This window comes from Macrotis lagotis, chromosome 4, assembly GCF_037893015.1.
Source record: "Macrotis lagotis isolate mMagLag1 chromosome 4, bilby.v1.9.chrom.fasta, whole genome shotgun sequence".
Classification (NCBI taxonomy): domain Eukaryota; kingdom Metazoa; phylum Chordata; class Mammalia; order Peramelemorphia; family Peramelidae; genus Macrotis; species Macrotis lagotis.
Genome location: NC_133661.1, coordinates 28,019,923 through 28,032,611, shown reverse-complemented (window position 1 = coordinate 28,032,611; position 12,689 = coordinate 28,019,923). Strand labels below are relative to the sequence as shown.

General features: G+C 34.1%; 1 protein-coding gene and 1 long non-coding RNA gene across 3 annotated transcripts in view; one reads left to right on the top strand and one right to left on the bottom strand.

Moving 5' to 3' along the window:
* Positions 1-12,689, top strand: part of LOC141520652 (catenin alpha-3-like) — a 1,797,877-nt gene that overhangs the window by 1,541,633 nt on the left and 243,555 nt on the right. The window lies entirely within an intron of this gene.
* Positions 1-12,689, bottom strand: part of LOC141520655 (uncharacterized) — a 67,552-nt gene that overhangs the window by 27,695 nt on the left and 27,168 nt on the right. The window contains exon 2 of the long non-coding RNA XR_012477696.1: positions 3,240-3,289. This is a non-coding gene — a long non-coding RNA (uncharacterized LOC141520655). The remainder of the gene's footprint in view (positions 1-3,239; positions 3,290-12,689) is intronic.

Here is a 12,689-nt window from a genome sequence, read left to right as displayed (position 1 = left end):
ATCCAAAATCTGTTAAGAGCTTAGATTTGTTTTAGTTCTGAGGGGAAAACCAGGAAAGTACCTGACTTTTTTCCACATCTTTACTGGAAGTTCTAAAAATAGTTTTGTATATAGAGAAGACTGGGAAGTAGGGGAATTAGGAAATATTATAAAAAGGGGAAAAATCAATATAACAAATTATATTTAATAGGTAAAAATAAGTCAACCATTGGTAACCTTTTCTTTTTAATTTTATTTTATTATACTTCATTTTATCCATAGATAAATGATTTTTTTTTTAAATCTCTCATCTGTGTAACATTATTCACCCATTAGAACATAGCCGGCAAAAAGAAAATCAATTTGGAGCCAGGTTATTTAATGAATCAATTAGTAAACTTTATTAACTTTTCTTTTGTTTTCTTAATATAGGAGTTGTACTACTCTCTATAGAAAGAGTGTTAACCATATACTTTGAATTTCTTTTTATAGATCACAGCATAATAGAATCATGGGAAGGAGGGTTGTTTATTTTATTTTGTGTTAGAAGGGACTACAATAAGGAAAATCTCCAAATTTCTCTTCTTACAAATGAGGAAACTGAGGTTAAAAAATGAAATCTCTAGTCAGAGAAGAATTCAAGATCTCTAACTCAAATTCACTATTGCCTCCTGGAAATTTCTAGTTTTTAAATAGCATTCTCACTGTATTTTAGCCCTTTTTGCTAATATTGTTTTCAGTCATTATAATACAATGCCTTGTCCATTATCTGCTTAATTTTTTTTAATCATAGTAGAATCAAAATTTGGACTATTTAGTCGAGATGGGACATATTGTTGGACATTGTTCCATGAAGTGACCATCAACCTTCCTCTCTGCTTCCCTGCATGCACTTCCCCTTCATCCCTATGATTGGATACTGTCAAACCATCAATAACAATGTATTTGGGACTATTGTTGGACATACACTATGCTAAGTGCTGGAGATACAAATCAATGTAAAAGATAGTCCCCAGTCTCAAGGTGATTACAGCCTAGTGGAGGAGACAATTTACAAATAAGTATGGACAAATAAGCCATATAGAGAATGAATTGGAAATAATGCAGTGAAGGTACTAAAATTAGTATGATCATTTACTGTGAAAATGATGGAATTAGGTTTTTTGAAGAACTATCAGTTCAACTATATTAACTAGGAAGGACTATCCTCTAATTTAATGGACCCCAGAATTCCTAAATAGGGTGGTATGTTAAGTTTTGAATTTGTCCTCAATTAACTCATTATGAGATAAAACTCAAATATCATACTACAAGAATTTTAGAACATCTAAAATGGTGTCCTAAGTGAAAGAATTAGACATTTTCTGGAAATAAAGATTGAAATGTGAGTGTTTTGCAGTGATTACAAAAAGCAAAGGAAAACAAACAAACAAAAAACCCTCTATGGATTCTTTCTGTTGAAGAGATTTTATTGGAGTACCATTCATTTCTGTAGTTGACTAGATAATTATGGAGTTGTACCTTTTTCATTTAAGTCAAGATGTATTTACTGGCATATTATGTAACAATAGACTTTGCTAAATTCTGTGGAAACAACAACAAAAAAAGACAATCTTTTAAATTTGATTTATTATAACATGAAGGCAGTTTGAGGAAGTGTGGCTCAGGAGAAAAACATGCTTATTCCAAAGACTCTCATTTCTTACTAGTTAATGTATCAGGACTTTGGAGCGAGCTCAGGACTGAAAAAAAACCCCAGTATCCAAGGCTGCCAATCTCTCTTTAGGGGAGTCCCCAAAGGGAATTGAAATTAAAGCTAGTGGCAACTAAAAAAGAGGAAAATCTTTGAGTGATGGAATTGGAAGGTAACTAAGAGAGTATCTTGTCCAATCTTTTCATTTTATAAATGAGAAATGAAAGCCAGCTTTTTTTTTTCAAATGTTAGGGTAGATTCTCAAAAATAAGGTTCTTTTATCTGGGCATATCTCCACTTAAAAGGACTAGAAAGAATAATTCATTTTTCCCTTGTCCTGTAGTCACTGCAAATGTGTTAGCTGAATCAAATTATGTAAATCCTTGCACTGGTTTAACCAAGTACATTGTTTTACTTCATCATATAGGAATTTTATGTTTCAACCAAAACTCAACATTTTGGGAGCCAGCTCAGAGCACATAAAACTAGGAGTGCTTCTTTCCATTAAGATGACTCAAAAACCAGGAATCATTCATATTTCTGTCAGGGATTGTCAGTGAAGCATGACCAATATACCTGATTCTGTCTGTAGTTTCAATTTAATGCATCCACTCATTTTGATGGAGTTCTTGGAGTAGTTTCACATTTCTCTTTGTATTTGTTTTTGTTAAGTAAATTCCCTTCCCCCTCCCATCCTCTTACTATCTTAAAGCTAAGTGAGTTTTAGATGTGATGCACATTTCATAGACTTTCTCACCAAAAACAAAACAAAACAAAAAACAGACAATAAATGGGGGCAGGGTGATTTGGAAATTCTTAGTGATAACCTTCCCCTCATTCTTAAACCATGTGCAATAGTTTCTTTTTTTGTGACATGTGACATGCATTTGATCACAAGATTGTAAAATTAGTCCTTTGTTAAATCAATAAAGAACCTGAGGTGGTTTCTTTTATAACTATATTAATTCATTTTAAGGGAAATTGTGCTTAGCAGCTGAGTAATAATTGGATTTAAGCTTGTTGCCTCATCATGAGATCATAAATCTAAAGGTAGAACTGACCTGGGATACCATCTAGATGATGTACTATTTAGAGTTCTTGATTCAGAGTCAAGAATCCTAAGGTTCAAATTTTTCATCTACCTCCATAATGCTTCACCTTCTTTTTCCATGCCATGGTACTATTTGACCCCATTGCCTAAAATGTTCTATCCAACTATCTCAGTATTTTCATTAGAAGATTCAGCTCAAATCCTATCTTTTGCATGAGACCTTTCTCAGGTGTCTTTTCCCTGCTGACTCCCTCTATCCACCATCTTTTCTCTGACATTACTCATCATCTTCTCTCTCTCTCTCTCTCTCTCTCTCTCTCTCTCTCTCTCTCTCTCTCTCTCTCTCTCTCTGTCTTATTTACTTTACATTATATATGTTTGTATTCTCCTGAAACATAATATGAATTCATTGAGGTAAGGAGGAATTTTTTTTAATCTTAAAAATACTTTTTCCAGTGACTCAGAGTCAGACACAAAATAAGTACTTAATAAATGAGTATTAAATAGCTCACTTACTATGTGTAAGATCTTGGATACCTAATGTCCTTTATCCTCAGTTTCTTCATCTAGAAAGAAAAGATTATAATGAAATTTATCTTCCATTGTTGTCAGAAAGATTATATAAGATAATATATGTAAAATGCTGGGAGTCATTAAAATGCTTTAAAATATTAATATTAAAAATGATGTGAACATTCATACAATTTTGACTATTATTTTAAGCCATTCTTTTTATAGATTTGCACACTGAGGAGAAAGAACTTGAAGTGAATTGCAGTAGTCTTAGATTGTAGCCATCAGTGTTTAGATTTAAACCCAAATTCTTTCATTCATGAGTTAAAACCTTTACCCTCATTCCTCATTTTCTTCACAGACCCTTCACTGATTCATATTTTTCCCAAAAGATTTCAAAATCCAATGCCTCTATGAGAGAAGAGAATATTCAGTTTTTCTTTTTGAGGGTTTTTCTGACTCTTTTAAATGTCTTAACATGATGTTAAATGATAGGACATTTCCTTATGCAATAATCAATGTGAAATAACCTGACTAATATGGAACTATGTTAAACCTGATTGTACATGTATTATCTATATCAGATTGTTTTACTACCTTGAGGAGGGTGGAGGGAAAGGAGGGTGGCAGAAAAGTATGGATTTCAAAAGTTTGCAAAAGTATGAATGTTTAAAACTATGGTCACATGTATTTAGAAAAAAGTTTACAAGAATAATTGAGAAAAATGTTTAAGGTAATATAATTAAGATCATGGTATGCTTTGATCCCATAAATAGCACCAGGAGAGCCCCAAAGCTTTTTCCATTTCTGGTCTTTCCCTGTAATTTTTTAATTGAACATTCTGTCCTTTCCCATAATTATTTTTTTGTTTAGGTTTTTGCAATGCAGTGGGCTTAAGTGGCTTGCCCAAGGCCACACGGCTAAGTTATTATTAAGTGTTTGAGGCCGGATCTGAACTCAGGTACTCTTGACTCCAGGTCCGGACTCCAGGTCCCGTGTTCTATCCACTGTGCTACCTAGTTGCCCCTCCACAATTATTTTTTAATTTGTCTTTCTTATTTCTGTTCTCTCCAATAAAATTAATTTGTTTTACTAAAGAGAAAGGCAATTTTTAATGTCATTAGATCTGGAAATTATTCTATTTCAGTTTTGAATCTGGGTAGTGATTATGGGATTTTTTTTTTCCCTTTGGATGGAACCACAAAGAAAATGAAAAAAAAAAAAGATACAGATGTTTTTGTCCTCATATGGGTTAGAAGCTGAAATTTCAACAACACATGTCAGAAAGACATCTTAACTGTTAAGTGGAAACTTAACCTCATCACCCAATCCCACAAAGCTTTATGAACATCTGTGAGCCTGAGCCTCAGGAAATAAAGAAAAGGCTGAATAAAATGTCCTATCTAAATGGCCCATGTTTCTCATGACCTTCCTTTCCCCCCATGGCTGAAAGAAGCTAGGACAATTACATCATCTTTTGTGTTCAGAGATGATGTGCTGACAGGTTATTTCCTGAGCAGTTACTGAAATGTGTGACCTGTAGTCCTGGTCAGGAGAGCAGTTACTTTTTTGGTTTATTATCAGTCATCACTTCATGAAGGACTCGATGTTTATGACCGGGTAGTCTTTTGGTCTGTTCTGGGTTATGGATCTAACTGAACCTGTCTTGCCCTGCCATGACCTGCCTGCTTCTTTCATGTAGTGTAGTTGGTGTTGATATAACCTTGTCTTAAGAGATTTTGAAGCAAGTCACTAGCTCCCCATGCAGCATAGCCATATCCTAACGTTCTCATGACATTTCATGGACTGTGTGTAGGAGTGCTTCGTGAGACTCTACTCTAAAGGCAGATGCTCCATCTTGCCATGTGATGACAGAGAAAGTGATCCCTAAGTCAAGGATTGTCCATCCCTTTACCAATTCCTTTGATGGATGAATGAGGCAGCTTTCACGGGATAAATTCATCCCCACTGATGTATTTTCCTTCATCCCTAATATTGGAGTGACCTAAAAAAAATCCTTTCTTAGAGAGACAAGAGATGGTGGAGATGAGGTGTTCTATTACATTTCCTTCTAATCTATCTTTCATAGAATCATTCAAATTTTGATGCCTTACTTTTTCTCATATGAAAAAAGCATTTTTAACTAATCTCTATTTCCACAGATTATCACATTTTAAACTGGAAGGAATGTCAGAGCCACCTAGTCAAACTTATATGCATAAAGAATTCCTGTAATGATAGATCCCAGAAATGGTGACACAACAGATACAAAGTTGGGTCGTGAAAAACTAATTTTAAATTCAATTTCGGGTACTTACTAGCTGTGTAATTCTGGGCAAGTCAGTTCACTTGTGTTGACCTCAATTTCCTCACTATAAATTAGGGTAATATTCGGATCTACTTAATGTTGTAGGGATCAAGTAAGATATTTCTAAGTATTCAGTTTAATGCTTTGCACATAGTAGTAGTTAGATAGATTTTATGTACTTTTATAATTAACCAACTCCTACATGAAAACTTCAATGAGAGTGAAGCCAACTGCCCACCATTATGGCCGACTTATTTATATTTTTTTCCCTCAAGGGTAACTCCTGAGTCCCCTTGATTTTTTTCCTTGTAGGTAATTTCAGAATTATCAGTCAACTATGGAGACAATACCTCTGGGACATTTCCAATATAACATCTAAAATGTTATCCTTTCTGATACCATATTGAATATCTACTTCAATTTTAATTTCACTAGTATTTTTAATAGCTGACCATATGTGACTCCAAGACCCGAGCAATTCCAGCTAGCATTTATTAGGCTCCACCTTTGTATAAAGCATAGTAAGAGTTTATTAGGACTGAAAGACAAATAAAAGAGACAAACTACAGGATTCCTACCCTTAGGCTTATTTCATTCTATTGTGATTAAGCAAAACAAAATAATCCTAATCATCCAGAGGCTAAAATCTTGTCTGTGTGTTTTGGAGATCAAAAGGCAATTTACTTCATATTTACTACATTTACCTTCATATTTACTAAGTCCCTCAGCAAGTTTGTATTATGCACCTACTGTTGTGCAATCAAACAGCTAATATCAGAAATGCAAAGACAAACAATCAAATAATCCTTAACCTTTTACTAGACTAAATGGATGAAAAAGACTTGGTTAAAAGATTATTGAATATATACTTCTTAGTTCTTCTCCCAGGAGCCAAGCAAAATAAATTTAATCCCTTTTACTTCATGATAGTTTCCCTTTCCCCCACTTGAAATGGTTGGAGAAATGCAAAACAAAAACATTTTAGAGCTAATGGAAGTAAATTAGAGAAAGGCAGCATGGTTTAGTTCCCTTGATGATGTTTGTCCTTTGTTCTTGAAGAAGACCATGACTTGGAAAGAAATTGAGAAGCAAGAACCTAGATTCTTTTACTGAGATGAACCTAGTTGAATTATGTTAACATTACCTTTAAAAACTGTCCCCACATTGAGGGCATTACTGATATCATTGTTTTGCTACCTTGATATACTTATAATAAATCCTTTTAATTCTCTTATCTCAATCAAGATGAAAGCCCAAATGAAAATTTTTCTTTTCATCACTAGCATCTATTTGTATGTTTCTCTCATCATTTATAATTCATATATATATATATATATATATTTGTAAATGTATATATATATATAAATGCATCTGAACTGCATGTATTATTACTACTACTACTCTATTATTATTGCTGCTATTACTACTGCTGCTGCTGTTGCTTATACACTTACTATTCCTTCTTATGATGCTACTACTGTTATTACTACTACTGCTGCTGTTGGGCAGCTAGGTGACACAGTGGATAGTGTACTGGTCTTGGAATCAGGAGGAGGGGAGTTAGTTTGAATCCAGCCTCAGGCACTTGTCATTTATTAGCTTTGTGACCTTAGACTTGTCACTTAACCCTGATTGCCTCGCAATTGTATTTGAGTGAGGGGGGCTGTGCTAAGTCACCAGCTTCACTTTCTCCGCCAGAGCCATCTGGGTCCACTGGCCAGTTACGGATCAGGATAATGGAGATGTCCCTGGATGCAAGGCAATCAGGGTTAAGTCTTCTTCAAGAATGAAGGATAAATATTTACTGCCGCTACTGTTGCTACTGCTGTAACTGCCGCTACTGCTACTATTACTCCAAAACTGCTACAACATTGGGAATTTAAAGAATAAGCTATATATGTTCTGATTTAAAAAAAAAACTTCCTTATAACATTCCCTTCTCATGTAAACTAAATCTTCCTGTGGAATTAAAAAAAAAAGATGAATTAACATGTGTTTTATTCCATTTTATGAGCCATACATTGATGATGGTTGGAAAAACTTGGGAGTAGAATTGTTGAAATGATATACAAGACCATTTTTTGCTTTAAATGAGAGTTTTTTTTAATACTTTTGCTGACCCAGGGAATTGGGTATTGAAAGTTGGATTTTAAAGGTTTTAGTCTAATTAATCCTCTTTACTTTGAAGCTTTGTCCATGTCTAATATGGAATTGAAGCATAGCCCTCACTGGGTCAGTGCCAAAAATGATATTGGGGCTTGTTAATGGAACAGGAGTGAAATGGGCCATTCAAAAGGAAACTGACTTATGTGTAGGGTTGGAATACAATCAAAGCATAAGGTCCCTGCTATTTAAATGAGAGTTCCTTAGACTTTAGAAAAGAGTAATATGCAGAAGTGTGTTTTAAGGGAAAATCAATTCTTTAGTCATTTATTAAGTGTCTCTTTTGTTTTAGTCAAAATTCTAGGTCCTAGAGCAGATTTTCTTAAGGTTTTTGTGTCATTTGATAATCTGGTGAAGTTTATGGACTTTAGAATGATATTTGAAAATGAATAAAAATAAATAATATAAAGTGTGATTGATTGCAACCAGTTATATTGAAACAACAATAATGAAACATTTTTTTAATTTATGAACATCAATTTAAAAAACCCACTTACCAGGGAAACATCATGTGAAAACACTAATGCGTCAAACTTAGATTCCATAAAACAAGATAATGTGAACATAGAGAAGTTTATGTCAAATAAATACCACTTTTATCGGTTAGGATATTGAGAACTGAGAAAATCAAGGGAAACAAAGAGTATGCATGGTAGAAAATGTTGGGTTTCTTTTTAGCAATAGCTATCATTGATAAAAAGTGATACTCAAATTATATTACTCGAGTTCCCTGAACCTCAGGATCCTGATTGAATATCAGACAATATCAGAGTGGGTGACAGTACCACTCCTCAAATATTTTTACCATTTGATCATCTCAATTGTTATGAGGTTCAATGAGACAATTCACATAAAGTCTTTTGATAATTTGTAAAAAAAAAATAGTGATCATGGTAAATATCACTGAAAGGAAGCCAAACTCTGAATCATTAAAATGACCCATTATGATCTCAGGGAAAAGGTCTTGAAATGTAGGTTTCTACTCCTTGCAGAGAAGTGAGCCTCCATGGGTCCCAAATGTTTTATGGATTTTAAAATATAATTACTGGTCCTGGATTATTTTTCTTAGGTTTTTTTTTGTTGTTTTCTTGAATCATAAGAAGAATTTAAATTCTGGGGCAGAGGACTATATACAGAAAAATAAACCTTTATATAGTATTTAAGGTTTATAAGACACCATATAAACAATTCATTTTGTCTGTAAAACAACACTAGTAGGAAAGTATTGCTAATGTGCATTTTCTATAGATGAGGAAAATGAGGCAAGGGTCACAAAGCTAGTATATGACTGAGACTAGATCTTCACTCAGCTTTTTCTGACTCTAGCTTCAGCATTTTAGCAATTATACTACTTAGCTTCCTAGTATAACATTATACTATGAATTTTATATTATATTTTCTATATGTATTTTTCTATATATTTTCTATATATTATATTTTCTATTATATATATTTATATTTCTAAATAAAAGTTATAGTTATTTAAAGGTAGAGTTAAAAATAGAAGTTTATAGCTTGGCTCTGTAAGGTGTAATGTGAAAAGAGTCTGGGCCCTGGAGTTAGAGAATTTTAGTCATTTTCAGTCTTGTTCACTTCTTTGAGACCAATTTGGTCCTGGAGTGGTTTGCCATTTTTCAGTCATGTCTGATTCTTTACAATCCCATTTGAGGTTTTTCTGACAAAAATACTGGAATTATTTTCCATCTCCTTCTCCAGCTAATTTTACAGTTGAGGAAACTGATGCAAAGAAAGTTAATTGACTTGCTCAGGGTCATACTAATAAGGGGCTGAGACCAAATTTAAACTCTTAAAGATAAGTCTTCCTGACTCCGGATCCTGAACTTTCATCCACTACACTCCCTAACATGTCTATGTTCTTCAATTTAATATCTATGTGAACCTGCGACCTCAGCTCTTAAAAGGTTAGATGAAATGATATGTGCATTAGTTTGCCTTTGATCTGGACCAAAAAACAAAACATGCAGAAGGATTGACTGTATATTTGCCTATTTCTCAATAGAGGAAAAAGTCACTAGTAAAGTTAGATTTATTAGACTGCCAACATTATAAAGCTGTACTTGGAATCCTAGACCTTGAATGTATTTAGATACATATGATATGTTTATCCCCAGTTGCCTCTATTATCATTGATAGGTCACTCATCCTATAGGTTATTCTTAGAGTTGATTAGATTTGTTAGAGAGGCCCCACTCACATCATAAACTGCCAGGACATCATTTTGAGCTCAGGGCCCTCAAGTGAAACAGAGCCCTTTGTCCTCAATGGGTCATCTCCTGCATTAGCTTATTTATTACAATATTTACTGAGATGATTGCCTCCCTATTTTTTTTTCCTCCTGAAACTTTTCCTGCAATTGAGGTCAAGAAGAGAGGAAGAAAGAATATTTTTTTGTTTGTGTCATCTCCCAGCAACCTTTGTTAGATTTTCAAATTCCAGTCTCTATTGTTAACAGGTAGTGACCCATAATTACATAGGACAAGAAGAAAATTAATTAGAATCTCGACCTCTTAACATTACTTTCTTCTTTAAGCATTTTTTAAATTTAAAATAAGAAGGTAAATTGTGCATATTTAAATAATCAATACAAAATACATACTAAGTAAATAAATAGCATTTTTTGGGGGGGAGACTAGCAACTAGAAGAAACTAGGAAGCTACATTTGAAAAAATGATTAGGGATCTTAGCAATTGTAAGCAGAAAGACTGTGTTTAGGTGGCTGGATAGTCTGTGCAAAGGAACAGAGGTAGAGGATATTCTGTGAAAGAGGAACAACTTCATATGAAAGGATGAAAATTCATAAAAGAGAAGTGATTTGTTGATTTAGTACTCCTTAGAAAGCAGTAACATGTGCCCTGATTTGGGAGATCATATATGATAACTATGTGAGAAAATGTGAAAAAAAAAGCCAAGGTCCCTGCCATCTGGATGTTGGCCATTTAGCTAATTCATTGAGGTGAAGATGGTATATGATTACAGGTTAGCCTCTTAACAAGAGCAGCAAGAAGAAATACTGGGGACTGAGTTTCCCAAGAAGGTCTTTCTTTTAAAAGAGAAGATCATTGATTAAGGTTTGGGATCACTCAAAGAGCAGAATAATAATAAGGGTCTCATTTATACCAAAATTTGTGTAGCAGCAAAATAATTTGAAATCAAATAAATTTTTATTCATTCAGAAATGACTGAATGAATTGTAGCCTATAATGGAATGTTTTTGTATTTTATGTAATAATGAATGGGAATATTTCAGAGAAACAGAAGATGATTTCCATGAACTATTACTGAGGAAAGAGCATAATCAAAATAACAATAATCATAGTGCCTCAATAATATAAAATTAGACAGTACCAAAAGGCCAATGAAATTAGATGAATGTAATCATAAAATGTGGTCCGAAGCTATATAGGTGATGAAGCACATCATTCCCTGGATGGTAGAGAGATGGGGAACTGTATGAGCAATATGGTACATACTTATATGGAGATAGGGTGACTCTGCTAGATGGTATGTATCTTTCAAGATAGCATTCTGTGGAGTGGGTCATATATGTTGGGAAATGATTGTGATATTTAAAAAAACAGCAATAAACTTGTAAAAAGAGGAAAAATTTGATTAAGGAGGTATTTGGAAAATTTCAGAAAAAAGTGAGGAAGAATATTGTAGGCAAGGTAGAATGTCTAACCAAAGTCAAATAAGTTTAAATTCTAATTCTGTCTGTGCCTCTCTGTCTCTGGGTGCCTCTTTGTCTCTCTGTCTCTATCTCTCTATCTCTCTTCCTCTTTCAATGTATATAGATTTGTGTGTGTGTATGTGTGTGTGTGTGTGTGTGTGTATGTATGTATGTATGTATGTTTGTCTGACTTGCTCTGACCCTGGCACTGGCCCTGTTCCTTTGTCTCTCTGTCGCTCTGTCTCTCTCTCTCTGTGTCTGTCTCTTTCCATTTCTTCCTTTTCCTCTGTTTTTTTCTTCATATCTCTTTGTATATCTTTCCTCTCTGTGCCTCTGTCTCCTTTCTCTTTGTATTATGTTGTATAATATAAACTATAGTTAATATTTATCATTCTAGCGGGCAGCTAGGTGGCACAGTGGATAGAGCACCAGTCCTGGAGTCAGGAGGATCTGAGTTCAAATCCAGCCTCAGACACTCAATAATTACCTTGGGCAAGTCACTCAACACCATTGCCTTAAATAAATTAAAAATTTTAGTTAATATTTATCATTGTTATGATGTGGTGAAGATCATAAAAGAATAGATAATCCTTGAAGCAGAAGCTTTACGATGAAATTTAGGCAAAGATCATGATCACTTCGTAATGTGGGGGAAATTCATGTTCCCTTACCATCAAGATGAAGACTTTTATTATTTTCTTTTTGTTTGTTTGTTTTAACTTATTCTGATAGGATAGATTTCAGAGTTAGAAGCATCCTCCATGTCCTTTAGTCTGAAGAATTCATAAACAGGAATTCCATCTTCCCCTCAGAGTACTCAAAGCTACCCAGGCTTTTCTTGCAGAATTGTGGAATAAGGGTTGGGCCACTATCCCAAGAAAGTCAAATCTATTGCACATTCCCCTTATACATCAAGAAAAATTCTGTCTTTCCTGGCTTCCGCCCATCTGAATATGTTCCTATGCATGGGTAAGATGGGTCTTTTTCCTTTCTTTGCAAAACTCAGACTTTAAATTTCCGAACTTTTCCTTAATCTTTGTAATGCCTTTGGATACTGCTGTCCCCCCTTGGGAATGGGGATCCTCTGGTAGATTGAGTAGCCCTACACTTAAATCCCAGGGGAGACAAGAGCAAGAGACTGAAAAGTAGTGGATGAGGGGAAGAAAATAGAAGTATTCTTATCATTCAAGTTAAATTTGGAGAGACTTACATCTGTATTAAGAGACTTACATCTGTATTAAAAGACGTACATCTGTATTAAGAGATGTACATCTGTATTAAAGTAACTGTAGA